The sequence below is a fragment of the Thermobia domestica genome, chromosome 6, assembly GCF_964235325.1.
Source record: "Thermobia domestica chromosome 6, izTheDome1.hap1.1, whole genome shotgun sequence".
NCBI classification, from domain to species: Eukaryota; Metazoa; Arthropoda; class Insecta; order Zygentoma; family Lepismatidae; genus Thermobia; species Thermobia domestica.
In genome coordinates, this window is record NC_137459.1 from 226,577,632 (window position 1) to 226,602,537 (window position 24,906).

A 24,906-nucleotide genomic window follows, 5' to 3' on the forward strand; every position below is an offset into this window, starting at 1 on the left:
CATATCGCAGACCCGCCCTCTCTCCTAATCTGATTACGTAATAACTCCTTTGTACGTACAAAAGTATTCTGTGACAGTCTTTGTATGAACATTTAACTTGTTCATAAACAAAGTTACTTTCTTGACAGGATATAGTTCTCAAACAGATATCCGAGTCCGGTGTGAACACACCACTGTCTACATGCGATATGTAAAACGTAGTGCTGTAATTTTACTACATAGCTGTTCTCAGTAATATAATAAGCATATTATTATTATTATTAATTTTAATTATTATTATTATTATTATTATTATTATTATTATTATTATTATTATTATTATTAGTTTTGAAAGAAACATAATTCTAATCTGCTTTTTTGTGTAGAAAATATATAAACTATTAAGTAAACATCCTTACCTCATATTAAAACTATCTTCCTGCTGAAAACTTCTAGAAGAGCTCGTAGATTCTTCACCGATGTCTTGGTCTGTCCGAAGGCTATTGTCTCCCTGTAGTGGAGTATCTTCCAAATTCTCTGTAACGGCATTTACCGGTACATTATCACATTCAAGTTTTCGTAGTTTCAACGCTAGACGACGTGCTTTAAATTGCTTATTTCTTTTTCTCGTTTTTGACAGTAGTCGTTTCTTTCTAGCCATTATCACGGATAGAAAATCACGCACCACCTTCACAATAGAAAAGAGCAGCAAGTGGTTAGTAACACTGATGCTTTCTACGCTTATGGACGAAGTATGGCTACAGTTCACATGGCGGCGCCACCGTACGACGGGAAATTCAAAATGATCGAATGTTGTAATAAATTCCTACTTTTCTCGAAATACGTACAATTTTAAAAGTAAATAATTATTGCAAAAGAAAGGACAACACTCAGGCTATAGAACTATATATATTAATTCATAAACATATTCACTATCTTAGTGTAACGGAAAGTGAAAAAAGAGTGTTACTTTGCAGCGCGTTGTTTTGCCGAGAATTGTTGTAATTGAATTGCGCACTTCTTCAAAGAAAGTCGCATAAAAGTTAAGTAAACAAGAACAAAACTTTGTAAAGTTACTAGATCTCTTAGAGAAAGTGTAGGGAGTAATATGTTTTAGTTTCACTGTTCTTGCTTTATTAATTTAGTGGAAAAGTAGGAATAGCTTATCGTTAATTAATTGTTAATTATTTCATAATTAATTAATTAATCTTCGGAAAAAATATTTAGAAACGATATAAACATCATCATTATCAATCTTCCAATAAAAATCAGAAATATTTTCCCATTATTTTACGAAAATCTTGAACGTCGTGTATGCCCTTAATGTTTATGAATCGTAACTATATTGTGTACTGGTATGCTAATGTGTTGTAATGTTTATTTTTCATGTTAATTTTGAGAAAATTGTATTTTAGTTCCAGTATGTCCTAGAAACTATTCGAATTCGATCTAGATCCCGAATAATAAATTTATTTTCTTTCGAACAGCATGAAGCCATAACGATTTTTGAAAATTACTTTGTTAATTATTTCGTATGCTCGATGACTGAACTTTAATGTGTTAATAATACCAGTCTGAATATTTGTAGCGAAGATGCCTAAGGAAGCTTGTTACAGCTGTTTTGTAGGGAATTTAATTGGATGTTTCAGACCAACCAGAAAGTTGTAATGTCGTTGACTATATTCTTGTTTGTATCTCATGTTTTTCTTTTAATAGGTCTCATGTGTTTTGTCTTATAGAGACATATCTTTACGATGCTACGAAAGCATTTGTATTTCGTGTATTTACACATCTTTTTCCAGGTGGATGACGTACGTTGTGTTCCAGGGAACATACGTGTATTTTACTGAATATTAGTGTTGATATTTCAGTTATGTATAGAAACATTTTGTAAGTGCCTATGGTTGCAGGCCTTCCTCGTTTCTAGTTTTGCCTCGCAGGTGTCGATGGCATATTTCGTGTGTAAGTACGTGTAGTATTACACATTTTTCCCACCTATGGTTTTGGTAAATTCATGACGTAATGACCATTTATTTTCAGGAATGTTTGGACTAGTGAGTCAACTTCCTTGATTCAGACCTTTGAGAAACTTGGATCAACACCGTATAGTTTTCAACGCTTTATTAATAAATTTTTTGCAGATAGTAGCCACATTTTATGGTTACCCTACAATGTTTACGTTTATGGAAGTGAACAACCATTATTCTAGGCATAAGCTGATAATAACTTTGTTTCAGAACGAAACCATTTGTTGTATTGAGCATTATTGAATTAAAGTCTCGATTTTCACGACGAGCAGGTGGCATTTGATCTTATGGCGTGCCGAATTTCCTTCATACATGTCAACGAAATCACGATTTTTTCTTGATATGCAGAAGCATGCTTATTTCTTTGAATTACTATGGACGTCATTTTTGACACTTAAGTTTATTATTTTTATTTTGAAAAACGATTTTTCGTTTTTTTTCTGCCAAACAACACGAGGCACAGTTAAAAAAAAGGGACATACAGGTGAAAATCTTATTTTGTTTACATATTGTCAGTTTATCATGTGTTTACATTTTCATTCATTTTACTTTTTCAATGATTTTCATATTTTTCAAATATATTATAGTGATATTGAAACTTTGACAATAATTTTAATGTTTTAGTACCTTTAATATGTTTTGCAATTTGCTTATTCATTCACATTTTGATATTTTAAATACAGATATCAGTATATTTACTAATTTTTATTGAGATATTTGATAATTCTTTAAGTCGATGTTTTCTTGAATAGTTATTGAGTGTGTATATTTACTTCATATTACACAAAATAAAGTGATCGAAACGGAACACTTAAACATTTTACGAAAAGTATTTATGTGTAAAATAAAAAAAATAAATAGCCCTATAATATATTTACTCCATATTACACAAAATAAAGTGATCGAAACGGAACACTTAAACATTTTACGAAAAGTATTCGTTTTTTTAATAAGAATTTTAATAGCCTTACAAACGCTTTTTTTGCGCTTTTTTAGTGAAGTTATCATACAGGTGTTATAACCGTACTCCGTTTCTCACACCAGTGTTAAAAAAAAAAACTTCCCTTCTCCCCTCATCAACTCATCGTTGGAGAACCATGGAGGATACTCACACAGGAAGACAGCATGGTTTCAACATGTGAAGAAACGGAAGATAAGGAAACCCAACTGCACCAATTGTTCAAGAGGATCTTATTACTTCATGGAACACTTGGATTGGACATTGCTCATGCAGGAACCTCATCACTTTGTAGTGAGTGGACAAGTTCTTTAACTATTTTAAATAGCCCTTTTTCAGGTGAAAAAACATTCATCGTCTATGCACATAAGTCTCACACCATATGACAGTGTTGCCAACTAACTAATTTTAAATTTTTGGTGAAAAACCTAATTTTATTCACATTTCGTCATACGGCCGAGGGTTCTCAACCTGTCTACGTGTGCACTTAACAGGTCGTTCCACTTTCAGACGCCATATATAACCGCTGCCAGGTTATAGAAGGATTTTTTGTGGACACTCTGTATATTTCGTCAAGACAGTGATCATTATTTTCAATTTATACTTTATTCTGCAAGGCACATAAGTTCTTTCTTTGGTGGGAATTGCTTCTTTCCCACACAATTGGACAAAGAAGTATTTCATAATTTTTTCATATATATATTTAAAACGTTGCTTTTGCTGAGAACATTTCAGCGAATGACTAACCATTTCAGTGTTTCTCCCTGACTCATTATATGCACAGTATATATTCTGCAGTTATTTGGAACTGAATTAAGTGCTTTCTTTAATCGCTTATGGAAACATTATAATAGATTAGAGAAATACGGGCTGACCAGATGTTCAGCAACCAAAGTGGCACCAGCCTCACAATTTTCGCAGTTCGTTATCTGTACTTTCTCACGCCAGTGTTATCGCCGTGTCTAGTGCATTATAGGCAGTTGACTAAAATTAACATAAATTGTTTTCTATATTTTGTTTGTATGTGCATACAGGTGAGTTAACTGAGTAATTTTTGAAATGAACTGCCAACACTATTCCGTTGACCATTGCAACCCGTAGCTTGAGCTTGGATGCTCGGGGAGTTTGACTCCAGGTCTGGAAGCCGTAACTACGCGCATCGCGTCGAGCTACAGATACGACTTATTGTGAAGGGGCACAAGCTATTTAGCCGGTGAAGGACGATTTCTTACGGCTAGCCCCAACTAGTGAAGTCCCAGGTCCGCAGACCTTGTGCGTTTAAAATGTTATATACGCGCCCGCCAACAGCAGTATTCTACTTTGGAGAATTTCCTGTTTAATTTGCTGAAGAATCACCTCTACGTTTTAGGACTGTTCAGCGTAACAACTGGATTCATCGTGGGACGATCCAGACAACTTTTCCCCAGTGCTAACCCCCCAAGTGTGTCAATGGTGTGTGAGACGCATTGGTGGTGATATCTGAATTATAATCATATATATATATATATAAAGGGCTATATTACCCGAAAAGGGCAAAGCGTGATTTCAGCGACTAAAATTGATATACATCCTCAGTGTTCAGTGTTGTGTTCATTCCTCTTTGCTATTTTTTTAGTGTTCTAATAAATAAGTATAATGTCATTTAATTCAGTGTGTTTTCGTTGTTTGTATGGGTGATGTTTGTGTGCGTTATGGTCTGGATGACCGTCTGATCGTCCGTGAGGTTTTCGAGACGAGACACCCGAACCTCTCGGCGCCTAATGCTCATCTCATTATTGAGACCGACGAGCATTTTTGGGAAACAGTTTGTAACCTTTCTTGGAGAGGTCTTCGTCGTCCTGTCCAGGTAAGTTAAAGTATCAGGAGTATACTTATTGGTAATACCACGAGCCAAGGACAGCGAACAGAACTCCAGGCGGTTACAAATAAATGGCCTCCCGAACAGCGACTTGAACTCCAGGCGGTTACATGTACATAGTACGCTTTTAGGTCTTCGAATGACTATGAGCACGAAGAACAAGGGTGATGATCGGATGACCGCATACGGCAGCCAGAAGAGTCCGGTTGCGAAAATAAATGTAAAATACAAATACAGAACTTTTAGAATGCTGTCAGGATATACATACATATATATATACAATGAAATCAAAAACACTGCAGTTGCATGAAATAAATATTTATTTATTTAATACACAACACAACAGGCTTATACCCAATTTCAGTGTTGTGTATATACGCAAATGTTACATATACAAATTTCTTAATTGTTTCTGCAGAAAATTTCTTGTTTCACATATGATCTGAACCTATTTTCTGAAAGACTAAATACATCCACTTTATCAAGCTTATTTACTATATCATTATTATAATTTACACAGCCTCTACAAGGGGGATTTATATAATATATTGCTCCTGGCTTTTGCACAATAAAATGTCCCTGTAGTCTCTACTCTGGTTTTGCAAGTGGGAATCCGCAATGATAGTTTCGAGACTAACTCCATACAATCAATCTTATTATTTAATAACTTGTATAAGAATAACAAGTCCAACATCCATCTTTCTTTTACTAGAGTTTGAAAATTAAAGTTGTTTAGTAGATCATTGTAGGAAAAATATTTGGGATAATAATTAGTTTTTTGTATGAAAGCATTTTCAAGAATTTCGTTTGGATGTTTTCTATTTCTTGAGAGTACTTTTTATTATTGGGAGTCCATATAGTCGAACAATAATCTATTTTTGATCTAACATATGTAAAATAAAGTGTTGTAAACGTTGTTTCACTAAAGAAATCATTCCCTGTTCTGTAAATTAAACCTAAGTTTCTATATACGCTGTTTGTTATCGTATCTATGTGTTGATTGAAATTTAGTTCAGGATCAAAAATAACACCTAAATCTTTGACAGTACTTGGTTTAGACAGTTTAGTTTCTTTCACAGTATCGTCAAAGGTGATGGGATTTCTTTTTCTCGCAAAAGACAGGGATTTACTCTTGGATACATTTATTACTAATTTGCTGTCATCGCACCATGTTTGAACTCGCTGTAGGTCTTGTTGAAGTTGTATGCCGTCTTCAGTTGAATTAATTCTAGAATATAATTTGAGATTATCAGCGAATAGGAGAATCTCAGTTTTCAATAAAAAGTGGAATATTATTAATAAGTAGGAGAAATAGCAGATGACCCAGATGAGATCCTTGAGGAACCCCAGACATAGTAACAAATTTTTCAGTGACATGTCCCTTGTATAGAATAGATTGTTTCCGGTTACATAAATACGATACAGTATATTCTATTGCTGACTTTGAAAAGTTTGGACTTGCTAATTTCGCCACTAGAACATCATGATCCACGACATCGAATGCCTTGCTGAAATCAGTATAAATAACGTGTACCTGGCAGCCTTTGTCTAACTCCGGTGCTACAAAATTTGTTGCGACTACTAGGTTTGTTGCAGTAGATCTATTGTGTAAGAAACCACGTTGATGTATAGACATAACTGGTTTTACGTGATTCAGAATTCGTGTACATAAAATACGCTCAAGAATTTTGGCAAAAGGAGAATATATAGCTATAGGTCTGAAGTTTCGCATTTCGTTTTTATTTCCAGACTTTCGCACTGGACACACTAAACTTTCTTTCTTTTCAAGTCTGGAAAATTGCCTGTTCTTATGGACATATTGAATATAGTATGGAGAGGATGCTTGGATATATCAATACAGCCTTTGACAACACACGGAGGAATACCATCCGGTCCACATGACGCTTTTGGTTTGAGTGCCTTTATAGCCACTTCAATTTATCGCAGTTGTATTTCTCCAGGTTGAAAGTTGTCCAGCAGGCTAATGCATTCCGTCTTGTGAGATATAAAACTCTCTACGTTATATTTTGCTGAGACCATGGGCGGCGATTAGGGGGGGCAAGAGGGGGCAGTTGCCCCCCTTTTTTGAAGTGACCATTTAACTCTTTTAAATTATATCATCTATTTTTCAGATAGGCTAGAATCTTCATTATTCGACTTAAAAAGTACCAGAAAAGCTTTTTATTCTGTTTTCTTTTCTTAAGCCTGGAGGCATTGTAGAACACGTTACATATCCTTTCACGCATTTCTGCGTCGACATGTAGTGTGATGACGTCATAACTTAAAAATATTTTTTGTTATGACTTTTTTATTACTTTTTGCAGGGTTTACTTGTGCACCTCGAAGATTGAAATTTTGCACACACATTTAGTGCACCCCTTAATATTTTCCACATTCTTTTCAGATTTCTGCGGTAAAACACGGGGGTTCAGAGGGGCAAAAAAGTAAAAAAAAAATAATATTTTTAACAAAGATCTCTTTTTCCGTGATTTTCCCTCCTCAGATACATAATGGAGACATGCGAGTGGTACCGTTTGAAAGGCTGTTCTGTTTTGAAAATAATGATGTACGAACCATGATCCTAGTATAAATAGGGATGTCTCAGGCAATTTTTACATGAGATCCATTTTTATACGAGAATCTGGAGTATTGTAGAGATATTATTTTTGGCAGGTTTACTTGTGCACCTCGAAGATTGAAATTTTGCACACACATTTAGTACACCCTTTAGTATTTTTCAGATTTGTTTCAGATCTCTACGTTAAAATAGGGGGGTAAAGAGGGGCAAAAAAGTACAAGGAAGGAATATTTTTTAAACAAATAATCCATTCTTTCATGATTTTCCCACCTCAGGTACAAGATGGAGACATGTGAGTGGTACCGTTTGAAAGTACACTGTAAAAAATTTCGCCTTAAATTTACTGACCGATTACCGTCAACTCTCGCTGCCATCCGATTACCCTAAATTTTACGGACCACCGTTTTTTCATAAAAACGGCAGAGCGTATATTTAGAAGCAAAATAATATTGACCATGTTTAGAAACAAATTTGGTACCGTATATTTTACGGTAATTTACCGTAATATTTAGAGATCGTTTTTTTTAAAAAAAAAAGTACAGGTGTGTTATTACCGTACAAGATTTATGGTAATTATCACACCGATTCCTTATCTAGAGGTCCTTGCTGATCAAGCATGTACTCTTGCTAGATCCAGTAAGAATTCTTGCTGGGCAATATATATTGACCCAATTTTCATTGAATTGCTGGAAACTGTATCAGTACACACATTGGCTAGCAATAATTTTTCCTGTATGGATGCAACTAAAGTGCACACTGCACACTGGTCCACTGGTGTTAAAGATGACTTAACTAAAGAAAACACAAAAGTGAACGAAAGAAGCGTTGCACCTACGACGTGCATAATATCCATAAGAATAAAAGTTGAAATTAATTCTTAGTTTGTAATATCGAACCCTTGTTCTGATATCATCTTGAACATACATTGCCTTTTCTTTTCAAAATTACCAATTATGTCATGTATTGAACAAAACACCAGAAGAGAATTTGATATTACATACAAAAAAATCTTGAATTTTATAGCTGAGTTTTCGCACACTTTGAAGATGTAGTTGGAACAAACATCCATGTCCTTTTAAGATATTCATAAATCGATATTCAGTTGCAGTGTTAAGACTAGCTTTATTGCATGTATTTTCGCTATGAGTACCAGTAGACTAATGGACCTCAAATATTCTAATCAGCGATTCATTCGATTAGTCGTATTATTACGGTTTCAGATAACGAAGTAGGCACCCGACAACATAGCTTACAATGAACAGAAGTACGACTAAACAAGTGTAAAACCATATGACTTCTCACAACACTGCCTCCAGTATCCGCTATCCCAAACTAATCAATACGTGTTTGTATAATTATGTAACAGTGGCATCAATGCTCAAAGAAAAAAAAAGTCACCAAACTTCCAGAGTATCGAACTTTTGCATATTTATTATACACTCAAATGTATTAACAAGACACCAGAACAGATTATAGGTACTCAGAAGAAAATTAAAGATAAAAACATTTACAGAAATATTTTTTCAAATCTAATAATTCATTTATCCAGAAAAAAAATAATGACAGCATGGGCGCCCGATGAAAATTTTCTAGGGGATTCATCTCCCTGGTTACTATATCCCTATTACATTTGATATTTCTTATTTGTATTAAGAAATTTAATAAATTTTCATTAGCTAGGTGAGCGACTCCCTGCACCTTCTTAGGGAACACATGAGTGACAGTATACTTTTATTTCTGTAACATGAAAAATTCCAGTTGATGCAACACAATTTATGTAATGCTGTACTAAGTACGGTAAACTACGAAGCACTTTTCCTAAAAGTTTTTTTTTTTTTTTTTTTTTAAGTATTTCAACATTGTGATTCTAATTCTAGCTTCACCACCACTCGTAGTTGGCTACATTATCATAACACTTTAGTTTATACATCCAGCAGCTTCTTGGTTTCGAACCGTTGCACTTTTGGAGCGATCTGCTTAGCACGATAGCCAACTGAAGTTTTGTTTGTCACCGAACATACGAGTAGTTCAAATATTAACATGGTGCTTTCCCATACATTACCTGGCTTAATGTTAAATTTCCAGGATATCTTCAACAGTAGTAGGCCTAATGTATATATCACACCAGAAAACCACACACTAAACAAACAAACAAACAAAAGAAAGAAACAAAACAAAGCACGACACATCCGAACCTACGCGCCATCAATCCTCGCTTCGAACATGTGCTTTTTTCTCTCCAATGCGCATGCCCGACACAAGCATCTGACAGGAAAACGGTCTCCTACCATTATTTTAGAAAAACGGTAAACCGTATATTCTTCATGGTAGGAGGCACTTATTTTTACGGTTATTTGTTACAGTGTATGATCTATTCTGAAGGAAATGATGTATGAACAATGATCTTAGGATAAATAGGGATGTCTCAGGAAAATTTTATATTACATCTATGTCATCTGGAGCGTTGTGGGAATGTTCTTAGCTCATTGGTAAACATTTTCCCGCACTTAGTTTTCAAGATAGAAGCTTCAAAATTTTTTATACACATTTAGTACACCCCTTCGAATTTTTCAGTTGATGTTGAGATCTGTGCGTTAAGGGGTCCAGAGGGGATCAAAGTTTGACAAAAATCAGAAAAAATCCATATTCCCTCAAAATTCCCCGTCTTAGGAACATGATAGGAAAACGTAAATGGAAACGTTTGAAAGGTTGTTTTATTCTGAAGAGAATGAGATACTGACCATGATCCTAGGATAAATAGAGATGATGCTGTAGCTGATTGACTGAAATTCAATAATTTACCTTTAAAAAGCCATAATTTAAAATGGTTAATGTATATAGTTTAATTTGGAATTGTAAAGTTTTTGCATATATTACTGGTTTATAGAAAAAAATGGTACCATATAATATTTGTCGTTGCGTAAGTGGGTATTGGTTGTTTGTCTTCCCGTGGAGTTAAGACAGCTACAGGAATTGCGTTTTAATTGAAATTCAAATGAATTAATATTACAATTGCGTAGTAGCATATGCTTGTAGTATTTACTGTCTTTCATTTTCTTAAAATAATGACATACATTTAATGGCAAGTGTGGAATTAAAAATGTAAGTTGTTTATTAATCCCCAGTTTCAATATAACTTCTACAAAACAAGCCTCATTATTCATTAGTATGATTAATATTATCATTTTTATTTATTTGTTTTGCAAATATGTTATTAAATAATCTGATCACACAAATTTCCAGACAGAATTTTATGATATTCATGAGCAAGGAATAAAGGGTTAGTACCTAATGTGCGTTGCTCTTGTCAATTTACTTAATTAAATATGAAACACGATATACGGTGTTTTAACTGAAAAAGATAGTATCCTATTAGTTATACAACATTCGTCAAACAAAGTGTTAGAAACAACCAGGAAAACTAACATTGATATGCAAATATTCAGATCATATCTTGCCCCCCCACTTTTAACGTCCAATCGCCGCCACTGGCTGAGACATTGTTATAAACAGATTGAAAGTAATGCGGGAAGGCCTGAGCAATCTCACTATCCTTATTTAGTTCTTTCCCATTGTAAGTCAAGGAGGCTGATGACATGTGCTTAGTTTTGCTTTTGAAAAAACTCCAAGGTTGGCCCGGATCATTATGAATAGAAAGTTCATATTCTAGAATAAATGTTTTATTTGCAATTGATATGTCGGTCTTTATCTGTTTATATAACCCATGAAATTTTTCACGATGATATAGGCTTGCAGTTATTCCACTTTTTCCATTTTTTATGATGATATAATTTGCATTTTATTTTTTAATTATACTATAAGTGAACCAGCTCGGATATTTCCATTAACATGTTTCTTACGGGGAATACACATGCTACATACATCATTAGTCATGCTGTAAAAGTTGGATAGCACGCTACTGATATTATTCATTTGCGAAAGACAGCCCCAGTTTATTTTGTGCAGTTCCACGTATAACTTTTTGAAATCAGCCTTCTTAAAGTTGAAACCAGATACTTTTGCTTCTCTGTTTTCCTTCTGTGTAACGTTTAATGGGATAGAGACACTTATTGCTGGATGGTATTTGTCTTCCTTAGTAACAAGAGGACTGTCTCTTTCAACGAGAACCTTATCAATATTTTATAATACTAATTCTAAAGTTCGGCCGTTACTGTTACGAATATTATTAAATGACGCTAAATTATATAAGGACATAAAGTTATATATATATATATATATATATATATATATATATATATATATATATATATATATATATATATATATATATATATATATTACAATTTGTTGTTGATGATAAGAAATCAAAAGCACTACCTGTTATTTCAGGAATATTGAAATCCCCTATGCAGAGAATGTTGCTACGTATTGGGCAATTAGTCTCAATAAATTGATAGAATTGTTCATATATTACTACACTTGATTCAGGGGGAATGTATATGAATAATTTAAAACCGTGAATTACAAGTTTGACAAGAACACATTCAAAATACAAGTCATACGAATTAACAAGATATATATTATGATTATAGTGTGTTGCTATTATTACACCCCTCCCTTACATTGATTAAACAATTCGAGATTTCTATCCTGGCGGAAGACTTTGTATCTATTATCAAAGAACTCTGTATCGAAATGATTTTCGGTTAAGAAACTTTCAGTGATTATAATTACATCATAATTTTTTGAGAGTACTGAGCTTTGGAACGCAAACCAAAAGTACTTTCATAAAACACCGAAAACATACATATTTGTTTCTGAGACATGCATGTTATGTTTACAGAATCCTTAGCTCGAATTACACTCACTATTTCCTGGAATTTCTTTCGGTAGAGGAATGCTTCTTTGGTTGCTACAAGTGATCAATTGTTTTGTTCTACTTGCATGTTGAAGTTCTTTAGAAAACAATTCCCACTGGTTTCTGGTCGGTTTAAGCTTCACTGACGCAAAGCAGGAGGAGGATTGGGTTCTGGAATTCTGTTGTTTTACATGTTGAATGACAAGTGCCTCGGGGGAATTTTTAGTACGATTGGGTGTTTCTTGTAGAGCAGTAGGGGATGCGGTCACATCTGGTATTTCACTTTCAACACGTTGCCTTTCTTCTTTTTCTAACTTTTCTGAGAGTGTGTATTTTCTCCCGTCAATGTATAAATAGCGATAACTTATATAGGAAAGTTTTCCTTGATTGCGAGTCGAAGACTTTTCCTTTCATCTCGCACAGCATACGAATAATCTTGTTCTACATAGATATTTGTTCCACACAGATTTTTCTTATTTTGTAGAACTGATTCCTTTTTTATCACTTAAGAACTTGTACACGATTGGACGACACTTGCCTGGAATTTTTCTGCCTGCATCGTGACATCTCTGAATGTCCTCGTCTGATAAGCCCAGCTGGAAACGATATCGTAATAAATTACGCACTTTATTTTCAGTGTTCCTCCAATTTTCACTTACTTCCTTTTCAATGCCATAGAACACTAAATTCTGCCTTCGACTACGATTCTCCAGATCATCCATTTTGCTCTGTAGAAATGAATTGTGCTGCTGAAGATTATTTAGTTCACTTTTCACTTGTAGGAGTTCATTTTCCAGTACACATACACGATTCACTAACGTCGTCATGGTTTCCCGTAATTGTCGCACTTCAGACAATAAGAGTTCATTAGAGCCCCGTAGAGAGTTAATCATTTCTTTGATTTCTGCTACATCATTCTTTTGAGAATTAGTTCGTCCCGGATTTTGTTCTACCCCAGAAATGATTAGCAATGTCGCGATTACCAAACCGTAGGCATACAGCACGTTTGAATTTGTGGCTGCATGTAGAACTTTTATTTTTGTTCTTTTTATTGCCGCGCTGGCGAACAAACCTATTCTGCATCTCCAGAGTGTTATTGAGATACCCATTCCACGCTTGAATGCACCACGGAGCTAAAGAAAATCACGTCCGACACCTTCGACGACTGTGTTCCTTATTCAATACACTTATTCAAAATTGTTTCATTGCATTTTCATTAACATTTCTCAAATATTTCACTTTAATAGCAAAGAATATCATGGTGACGTCCAGTGGATAACCCATGAACGTCATGACTAAATAGGCTGTCCATAGGAAGTCTCAGGTATGTCTTACTTGTTCTCGAGCGGTATCCAGGAACCAGAATCGACTGTTGCAGAACCGGTCTTTTATTTAGTTTTCCAGATCTGGTAAAAACAATGGTCATTTTTTTTCTGATTTCTGAGAAAGAGCATTATAACAAGTTCTAGATTTTTCCTTACATTTAAAAAACGGGTAAACTTTTACCTTACATAAAAGACTAACACAAGAGCCGGTTCTTGAACCAGTTCTTGAACCATGGTCAAAACGCAGAACCAGTTTAGAGTGCTACCCCTAAATGTAGAAAATATGTTGAACCGATTCTGGGAGCGGTTATTAAATTTCAGAAACCAGTGGAACCTGTTCTAGGGGTGTTTTCTAAAGTTAAGAAAACAATAGAACATGTTCTGGGAGCGGTTATTAATTTCAACAAAACAATGAGACCGGTATCATAACCATTCCTAACTTTATAATGGGTTCTCGGTTCCTGAACCGGTTCAGAACCGGTTCTGGAACAGAGTGTTTTCTTTTCTTTATTCCAGGCTGAACTACTCACCCCGATAAATAAACTGTTCCTCCTACATTTTCTGGACAGGTGAGATGTGTTATATTATGAGGTTGTAATGCAATACTTAAATGAGAAATTAGAACATCACCTCAGTCGTTTTTGAGAAAATCGCGCAAACGCAAACGTACTGAATAATAAATTATCTCTCGTGAGTTGTACAGGATAAACGAATTATGTAACATTGAAAGGTTAGTAATGAAATATTTACTTACAAAATAATAACAAAATTGCCTAAGTCGTTCTTGAGAAAATCCTTCGAAAGGAACTCACCTTTGGGAATAAATTACCCGTCATAGAATTTTCCCAGAAAAACAACTCATATCAAAGTATGAGGTTTTTATGGAAAAATTTACTTTTGAAAGATTTTTAAAAAAAATGTTAGAGATGTTTCTGAGAAAATTACATTTTTTCTACATTTTTAAGGATAGTAAACTACCCTTATTTTTGGGGTAGGAAGAAAATTTAAGTAAAAACTCTGGAAAATCACATAAAAACCTCAAATTAAAAATTTGGTTGAGATACATCGAACGGTATGGCATCAAGATAAGTGTATGTCAGGAAGAATCGATAGAGAGGTATAGAAAAATTAAGTTTTCGGTGTCTATGCGCCACGAAACTTGTGAATCCGTTGAAATCTCGAATTCGATACTTTTAATAGGAAATAATTTCTATGCAGGAAACAATCTCTATACAGAATGTTATTGAAGTATACCGAGAAACTGTAAGAGGCAATTTCTGGCTTCAAAATGAGAAAGAAATGTGTACACGACTCCAAAAGTGCATTACCACCTGCAATTCTCCTTTTCCTGCAATAGCAGGCAACCCAAAAAGCTCGGCGGTTCGGTTGGTTACGAATTCGAAAGGCGTTGGACTAAACCTCAATTTTGTCACAAATATATCAGTGTGGCAAACTGCAATTAAGGGAATAAAGCAAATTGTTAAAAATGACAATTTTATTATTGTGACGGAGTTGGATGACATCAAAAGTTACAAAATGACTTACTTAAGCAGTTCAACAAGATGAATGGTAAGAAACAGATATCAGAAGGAAGCACTTCTCTCTTTCCCCCACCCCACCCAAAAAAAGAAACTTATAAAAAGAAAAAGTTACATAATATAAAAGTTTCATATAAAAGCCTAACAGCACAAAAACAAATATCTACGCGAAAGGAAAAAGAGACAAACACAGAATAGGGGACACAAGTGGCGCAGCAGACATACGGCCCTCCCATGCAAAAAAAAGAGACGGGACCCTAGTTGTGAACCCCATTGTTATAATAATAATAATAATAATAATAATAATAATAATAATAATAATAATAATAATAATAATAATAATAATAATTATTATTATTATTATTAAAAAGTCGTTTCCTTTTCTAAATCTCTGACTCTGCCTCAGAGCATGAATGCATATAGCGATCATGTGTGCACCTTTTGTCAATTAGCAGTCCCAAAGGCCAAAAGGGATGGAAATCTTTAAGAGAGAGAAACAAAAATCTTTCTTATGGTAAATTCTAATTCAAAGTACGAAGTACTTGCTTTTGCACGTGATATTTTGTTTCTTTCTTCAGGGAACAAAAAAGTTCTGGCGCCTAAGAAATTACATCATATAATATTGCAAATTTGTAAGTGGATGTATTTACATTGCAATGTTTGTTAATAAAGATATTATGATTAGAAAACAATCTTGGAAAAATTAAGTTTAATTTCTTCATCCATCGCAAGTCTTAGGGGACCTTTATACCTCGCCTCCCCACTCCCCGAATATCGATATCGAAAATTTAGAATGATATATTCATGTCCATATATTTGCGATATCGAATGTTGATATATGATAATATAGATATCGATGATAGCGATATATCGACATATCACAGGCCCAGATTCCGAGAAGTAATGCTTGAAATATACTGGAATCAACAATTAAATTCTAAATAAGTTTTCCATTTCCGTATCCAATGTTGAGGGGGAAGGGTGAGAGTCTACTTAGCTACACAGGCCATATTAATTGTGTTCTTAAATCAGTCATTACACCCGCTATTATCAAAGTGTTAAGTCAGCCATTGTCTGCGAGTTACCCCAGTTCCATTTGAAGTTTGGATTGAAGACCTGAATTGCAAAACATCCCAAGTGCACTCTTTTTCTTTGTATTTTTCGTTTTCTGTTTTTTATGTTAGCATCTATGTTTCAGGGCTATTCACTTGCATAATACGTAAGTCCAAATCAAAACTTAAAAAAAAAAAATCAAAATAATTTCAGCTAAACAGAATAGCATTCCAAGTATAATCTTCTTGTCTTTCTTCTAAAAACAAAAAAAAAGTACTCCGGTGGACTTCGGATGTTCTGCAATTCAGATCTTCAATTTTATTTACGGTCTTTAACCATCTTTAACTCGCAGGCTCCTTGCTTTCGTAAAAAGCATTTGTTGTGTAGATTAAAATCAAAAATGAATTAATCTATATTCTTGGGAACTTACTGTTGCACCACACACATATATACAGGGTGTAACAAAAAATATGGCAAAATTTCAGGGGTGGATTCCTTATGGGTAGACAAGCAAAATCGTTCATATGACCATATGTCGGGAAATGCGTCATTACAGAGTTACGGCCATTGAGCCGCCTAATTGTGGAAATAGTCATATTCTTGTCGCTCCTTAATGTGACTCAATTTAAACCTCAATAACTCAGACCCCAATTAACATAGGAAGATATTTTTGGTATCTATGTATTTCTAAAGAACGATGCTTTCCGCCTATATATATAGGGTGAGTCAAAAGTCTTTCGACACCTGCATAAGTTTTAAAATCGGCGGAAAAAGTAAAAAGTGATTATGGGAAAAGAGGTTTGATGAGGTGCTGCAATTTTTGGAGTGTATGTCATTCATGGCTGCCATCTCGAAATCCGCCATTTTGGATCCAAGTCATTTTTTTAAATGGGAAGAGGGTGTATGTCACATCAAATAACACTAGATTGAGCTCAGAAATTTTGTGGTGTAATTTGTTTTTTCTTCTATCTTGTACACTTTAGAAGTTATTAATGTTCAAAGGTGGGAAGTTACATTGATACTGACCCAGTTCTCTCTGTTTCAGGTGATCTAAAATAGGTCTGACACGTGAGCAGAAGATCGAAATCATCCTTATATCAGTGGAACGCAGCTACCGAACAATAGCAGGTGACTACAACCGACGGCACTCAAACAGAGAACCGGTATCACACAGCACGGTGGCTCACGTGATCACCAAATTCCGAGAGACGGGTTCTGTTCAAGATAAGGCACGTAGTGGGCGACTAAAGACTGCCACCAATGAGGAAACTGCAACGGCAGTTGTTGCGTCGTTTGTGAAAAGTCCTAAACGAAGTACCGTCGTGTGTCCCTAGCATGTGCAATAAGCCAATCCTCCGTTGTCCGGATATTGCACGCCAATCAGTGGCATCCTTACAAGCTACACATGCAACATAAACTGAACGAGGATGACCCTGATCGCCGGTTGGAGTTCTGCATGTGGGCTACTGAACAACATGAACTGGATCCTGCGTTTGCCAAGGGCATACTGTTCAGCGACGAGGCGTATTTCACTTTGAACGGGGAGGTTAAGCGACATAATTGTCGATACTGGTGTGACGCAAATCCGAACTGTGTTGACCCGAGTCGAGAACATAGTCCAGCGAAGGTGATGGTGTGGTGTGGCATATAGGACACCCGCATCATTGGGCCATTTTTCATTTAGAACACCTTAACTGCACCACAGTATCTGATGCTGTTGCAGGACTTTGTGTTTCCTGCCACACTGAAAGGTGACGGCATTTTCCCATCTTATTTTCAGCACGATGGAACCCCTTCACACTATAGATTTGGTGTCCGTCAATGGTTGGATGAACAACTGCCACGGAAGTGAATTGGTCGCCGTTATCCCGTGGAGTGGCCGCCCAGATCCCCTGACTTAACGCCCCTTGATTTTTATCTATGAGGACATCTTAAGCAGATAGCGTATGATGAGACAATCCATGATTTGAGACACCTGGAGGAACGCATCCAACAAGCCTGTGACAAAATTTCAGGAGACATCTCCTCCGTGTGCAGTCAGAGTGGTTACGGCGACTACAGTTGTGCATTGCACGGGATGGACTACACGTAGAACATGTGTTGTAGCATTCAGTATCAACGTAATTTCCCACTTTTGAACATTAATAACTTCTAAACTGTATTAGATAGGAAAAACGAATTACACCTCTAAATTCCTGAGCTGAAGCTAGTGTTATTTGATGTGTCATACACCCCCTTCCCATTTAAAAATGACTTGAATCCAAAATGGCGGATTTCAAGATGGCGGCCATGAATGACATACACTTCAAAAGTTGCGGCCTCTCATCAAACCTCTGTTCACATCATCACTTTTTACTTTTCCCGTCGATTTTCAAACTTATGCAGGTGTCCAAGGACTTTTGACTCACCCTGTATATTTTATGTATGTGTGGGAGTACCACGGTGGACATGGGAGAGTAATTACTTGTTTTTTGTTGGTTTTTTGCATCAGCATTTTGGAGATGCCATTCCTTGGGAATACACACATAAAATGCATATCAGCGGAAAGCTTAATTTTTGCAGAACACATGGCTGCTAAAATTATCTTCTTATCTTAATAAGTGTTTGATATATTAAGGTTTAAATTGAGACACGTTAAGGAGCGTAGAGAATGTGACTATTTCACATCATTAGTCGGCTGAAAGGACGTAACTCTGGAACGATGCATTTCCCGACATATGGTCATCTGAACTTTTTTGCTTGTCTACCCATAAGGAATCCACCCATGAAGTTTTGCCGTACCTTTTAGTTATACCATCTATATACAAGATCCGTTTTTTAGATTTACGAAATCACTCTTTTTTCCTCAATCAACTTACAAAACGGGTCTTGAATGAGGTGGTCGCACAAGTAATGACATCCCGTAGCGTCGTTACGTAACACACACAGTATAAATAAAGCTTCGAAACCACAAATTGCAAGTTCTGCCGCAGATAATTCGGTAAGGTGTCTGGTTGTTGAGTGGGCAACCCAGATTCATATCATGGCTGGTACGGTTGTTTTTTTTTTCCTTTCAAAATACATTTCTATATGTTTATATTTTTTCTTAATAATTACTTTCTTGCAATTTTAAGTTAGTCGGGGTTAAGTAGTCAGAAGATTAAAATACATGTATGGCTACTTTATCAGTGTGTGTGTACCCATATATGTATCTTTACATATTTGTTTCTTTCTTGGGGCCGCGTTAGCTCAGTGGTAGAGCGTTTAAGTGTGGTGCTTGGGGTTCCGGGTCCGATCCCAGTCCCCGACAAGTGAACTTTGTGGTGGACAAACACCGTGTGCGTGGGTTTTCTCGGGGTTCTCCCACTTTGTTCATTCCACCATTTCATTCATTACTCATCATCACCGTCTCCTTTAGCCTAACCGGCATAATCGTCGGACGTAAAACTCAAAGATTTCATTTGTTTCTTTCTTTCAACTAGTTTCTTTCTTTCAACAACCAGAGGTTTTGAAAAAAAATGATTTCAGAATAAGTGGGGAAGGCTTGCATTTCCACTGTACCGACGATATTGACAAATATTCCTGTCGTAATAATTCATTACTGGACACCATTGGCGCCCAAAGAAATTTTTAAGGGGGTCGTCTCCTCTATTACTATATATAATACTCCTGGTATTTAATATACGTAGTTTTCTATATTACGCATACATTTTCGTGAGCAAGGGGGGCCGGGACCCTTCCCCCTCCCTTCGGGCGCCCGTGGTCGAAACTAAGTAGTCGTTGTTTTAAGCAGTGTTTCTTCCAGACATGTTTTTGGGGTGCTGCCACCTGGAACTCTGAGAGTGCCCCCCATGGGGAGACCAAAATAATACATCTATAATAGAATAATACCAGCAGTACCCACGGAATCCTAAATATACCCCCAGGAACATTTTTTCTGAAAGAAACACTGATTGGAAGATTGTAGTCGTGTTGTGTGTGCTGTGCTGATAACCAAACGAGAGTGGTTAAGAGCTGTAATTTTAACCACTTTGCATAACAGCTCCTTTTTGTGGGCCTCACCCGCTTTAGTGTTGCCACGAGACGAGATATGTGACGAGACGAGACAGCTTGAAGTCTTCTCTCGTCTCATCTCGTGGAAACACTACTTTCGACCATGTGATTACTGCCCCGATCTTGGAAATGTCCTCGAAGGGATTGTGCTACGAATAACAGATTTTATTCGAACTAATTGACTGACTCTTCTACTACTACTGTCATCTTCTACTACTTTTACATGTCCCTGTAAACGTCTCCTGAGACCCCCCTGGTTCGATTTAAAAAAAAACGCTTCGTCTTGATCTGGAACCTGGGCCAAGGTACCCAAGATCAAAATTTGGTAACTCTCGGTCCTCTCGTCTGGTCTCCAGGCAGCACACAGATACATACATACATACAGACAGACACACAAACAAACTTTTTATTTTATTTATATTAGATTAGGTGTATTTCAAACAGTGCTTCTTCCAGAAGTGTTTTTAGGGGGTACTGCCCGCCCGGAGCTCTGAGAGTGCCCCCGAAAAAAGACCAAAATAATACATCTTTAATATAATAAAAAATAGAAAGTTATCAATAGTGCCCCCGGAATACGAAGTGTGCCCCCCGGAACATAGTTTCTGAAAGAAACACTGATTTCCAACACTACAGATAGAACTAACGGCGCCGACTTTCCAAAATATATGTGGGTGTACCTATATAAATGGGAGGACGTGTTATATGTTTTCAGGGGAGTCTCGATTTTTTTGATTGATTTCTTTTTAGTGAAAATCTTTTATGAACACTCGGTAATATAAGGGGTAAGTTGGGACTGTCCTAGCTCAGTCGGTAACACGGCTGACTTAAACGTAAAGAAACAGGTTTAAACCCGGATTCAAGTTTAATTACTGTAATGCATATTCTCAACATATATAATCGTGGTATTTAGTGTATATTTTCAACAACTTACATGATGCACAATGAGTGCAAGAGGCAGTGATATTATCAAACGTTACTAAAAAAAATACTACATTCATACAAATTAAAATGAAAACATCATCATAAAAGAAAATAATTTTAATGGTATTGCAAAAAGAACTTGCAAGGATTTTGTTGTGGACATAAAGTACAAAGTGACTAACTTAGTGTGTTCCTTGGTTGCCTTTGCACAAACACATTTGAAACAAAAAATATGTTTTAGAGGTTAGAAATTTTAACTCCCATCTCTATGTTTTAATTGTTTATTTTTTGATAGTGTCAAGCGAGAGATATTTATTTTATTATGTTTATTATGTTCTGAAACTAAAAATCTTGCCTGCAGCGCCCTGACAAGATTATTTGTGTGAGTGCTGGAACCAGGGAACACCAAGGAGGCGGCGCACATGGACAGAACAACCCCTAGCATTTCTTACACAGTACAACGTTGTTTGGCATATAACGTTGCTACTGTACTAGCGAGTTCCAGCTAGTTTAGCCTTTTATTAACAGCCGGAGGCAGCATTCTGTTATATCGTTGTAGTGAGTGGCGTTTTAAAATACTCCTAGTATCAGTTTTTCCATTGTTCGATTGACCTTGAAGGACCAACAACTGCCTTTCGAGGAATACAAGTTCCCTTTAATTCATGAAGTTAATATAGAAATGACCTTCAAACTTATGCTGTGCATAAACGCTGGAAGTCTTATAGAACGGTTTTATCCGTGTGTCTGTAGACCAGAGCCCTGCAAAGCCAGGCCTGAAGACAGCCCGGATGGATCTGTATTCTGTGTCCGGCTCGACCCGATCCGGCCCGAATCTCGAGCCGGGCAGAGAATGGGTCGGGCTCTAAGCGGGCCGGACCCTAAACTGGCCGGGCACAAATGAGCCAGGCTCTAAACGGGCCGGGCGTAACCGGCCTGAGAACAACCAAGTTGATAAGTCAAGTCAATCCTTCAATATGCAATGGAAAATGAGAAATGTGTCGTCATAATATTGCAATGTCTATTTGTCCTTCTGAAATGGGAAAATCGTTTAAAAGTTACCCAAGGATTGTTTTCCATATCCCTATATTGCCTGTCTATTTGTTATTTGTGCTTGCTCTGTCCAGCCATGTTTATTCTACAATAATACAGCTCAGTAAAATGTTCTATCTGTTACTGTTTTTGCTCTATGGCGAGGAACATTCAAACAGAATATGGCTAATTTTAACAAATTCTGCTTTGATCAAAGCTGCCACGGAGATGGAGGAGGCTGTTCTTGAGATGGTGAATCGATTGCAAAAAGCCACTTTTTAATATCTTTTACCATTTTTGCTCTACGGAAATCAGTATGGGAACAGGAAATACTAGTAAATTTGAACAACTTCCAGTTTTAGTAGAGTTATATGGATAGTAACGATATGTTTGTTGAGAGGCTGAATCGTTTGCTTAAAACTGTTTCTAGCTATCTGCTGCCGTTTTCATTCTATAGCGATAAACGTTGAAACCGTTATTGAAACCAGAAGTTATAATAAATTCCAACTACAGCCGAATTTAGTACTGTAGATATTTGTCTTTAGACTCTAAATCGTTTGCAGAAACCACTTCTCACCATCCGTTATCATTTTCTTTATATATCGACAAACGTTGAAATCGGAAATGGCTAATTTGAAGCAATTCCGGTTTGAGTAGAAGGTTAACGGAGGACATAAAATATATTCTTTGGATATTAAATTAATTGCAAAAGACCACATCTTGAAGCATTTACTATTTCTATTAGGCGGAAATTGGAAATTGAAACCGGAAGTAATAGTAAATTTCAACCATTTATAATTTCGGTAGAATATTTTATGTACCCATGATGTTGTCTCTAGATGGTAACTCGTTTTCAAAAATCAGTTCTCGCTATGTTACCATTTTATGATATGACGATAAAAGTTGAAACTGTTGTTGAAACCGGAAATAATAATAAATTTAATCCATTTTCAATTTTAGTAGAGATAGTGAATGACTATGATATGTTGCCTATACACGCGCAATCGTTTACAAAAAAAAAAAGTTTTCATGTATGTTACCGTTTTCATCTATGGGTTAAATGTTAGAACCGGAAATTGCTAATTTGAACCACTTCTGGGTTCAATATAGAGTTGACGGATGAGATGGAACCTATTCTATTCATTGGATGAAGAATCAATAGCAGAAAACCATTTCTCTATATCACTTTCTGTTTTTGCTGTGGTATCTGTCAACAGACACACGGATGAAACCACTCTATAAGATTTCCGACTTTTATGCACAGCACATTTTGGAAGTTTAAAAACTGTCTTAGGTTCCATAAATATTATTAACACTAACATATCAATGATACTCTTGTGTATGATTCAAAAAGTTAGCCGTGAAATTTAATCTAGATTGGAAAGTAGTTGTGGAAAGGCCTCTTGCTATAACAGATTTGTGGGTGTTCAGATAAAACCAACATAAACTTGCTATTTCACAACGGGTGAGTAATGCATAGGTCATTTCTACTGTATATCAACTTCACGGACCAAAGCGACTTGTGACTTCATGAGAAACCATTTGTTAGTTCTTCAAGGTCAATAACAAAATTGCTAATACTAGGACTACACGCGACCCATTACTTCGATAGAAGATTCAACAGACGTGTTTACGTATAAAAGAAGCCCTCCGGCACTTAGTCTGGGTGGAAGCAACAACATTCTATGCGAAAAAACGCTGTTTGTTCTATCTGTTCGAGTTTGCTTGTGTATCTGTCTGTGTGCGGCCTGGGGATCACACGAGTTGACAAAAAGTTACTAAATTTTAATAACGGATACTTTTGTCCAGGCCCCAGACCAGGACCAGGTGGTTTTTATTTTTAAAAAAAATCGAACCAGGGGTCTCAGGGGAGGGGGACGTTTACCGAGACATGTAATATTAGAAAATTGCCGATATTTGTGTCGAATTCATAGTTTTCACGGTCACTGAGATCAATGATGACACTTCAATTAGCGATGCCTTTCAAAATCAGCTACCATTGAGTGCGGGCCGGTGTCACCGGGAGGGGGGAGATGTACCGCAACAAGTAAAAATAATCCGAAATGACCTATATTAGTGTAAAATCCGTAGTTTTCACGGTCGCTGAGATGAATGGTGATTCTTCTAGAGGGGTTGACTTCTAAATACAGCTCCCATCGCTTGGGAGCCAGAGGCGTTCTTTTTAAATTTTGAACCAGGGGGTCTCAAGGGGCGTTTCCCGCGATATGTAAAAGTAGTAGAAAATTGCCGATATATTTTCGTTTCGTTGTTCAGTTTGTTTACATAGATATTTTATCTGACCCATGCGAAAAGTGGTTATTTTCAGCTAGTTATTATTAAATGCAAGAAATAAATTATTAATAATATACAGGATGGCCCAAAATTACGTATACAGTACCGTACTGATCAGCTCATTGCATTTTATATAATTTCTTATTTTTATCCATCAGGTAGACTTAGTTTCTTTATTGTTTGTTGTTAATATGTTTTTACTTACATCTTAAGCTCAGAAAAGCCGAAGGAAATAAACTCATAAACTAGAATGTTATAGTTGATCAATATAGAGGTGTATGCCTGTTTTTGGACTACGTGAACTGATAGGAATATATTTTGAAAGAAAGAAACGAAAGTGTAAACATACGTAAGTGTATTTGACTTTACATAATCTATCCTAAACCGCGGTCTCTATCTAAGATAATGTAGGAAGAAATGCAAGAAAGTAATTAATAATAATAATAAATACGAACATATAAAAATATATTTTGAAAGAAAAAAGTTCCCCTGGCAGA

The 24,906-nt window shown here is 36.0% G+C and overlaps 1 protein-coding gene across 2 annotated transcripts in view; it reads left to right on the top strand.

The window, feature by feature from the left end:
* The window catches only part of Apoltp (Apolipoprotein lipid transfer particle), a 6,186,292-nt gene that overhangs the window by 2,533,658 nt on the left and 3,627,728 nt on the right, over positions 1–24,906 (top strand). The gene's annotated exons all lie outside the window — the stretch shown is intronic.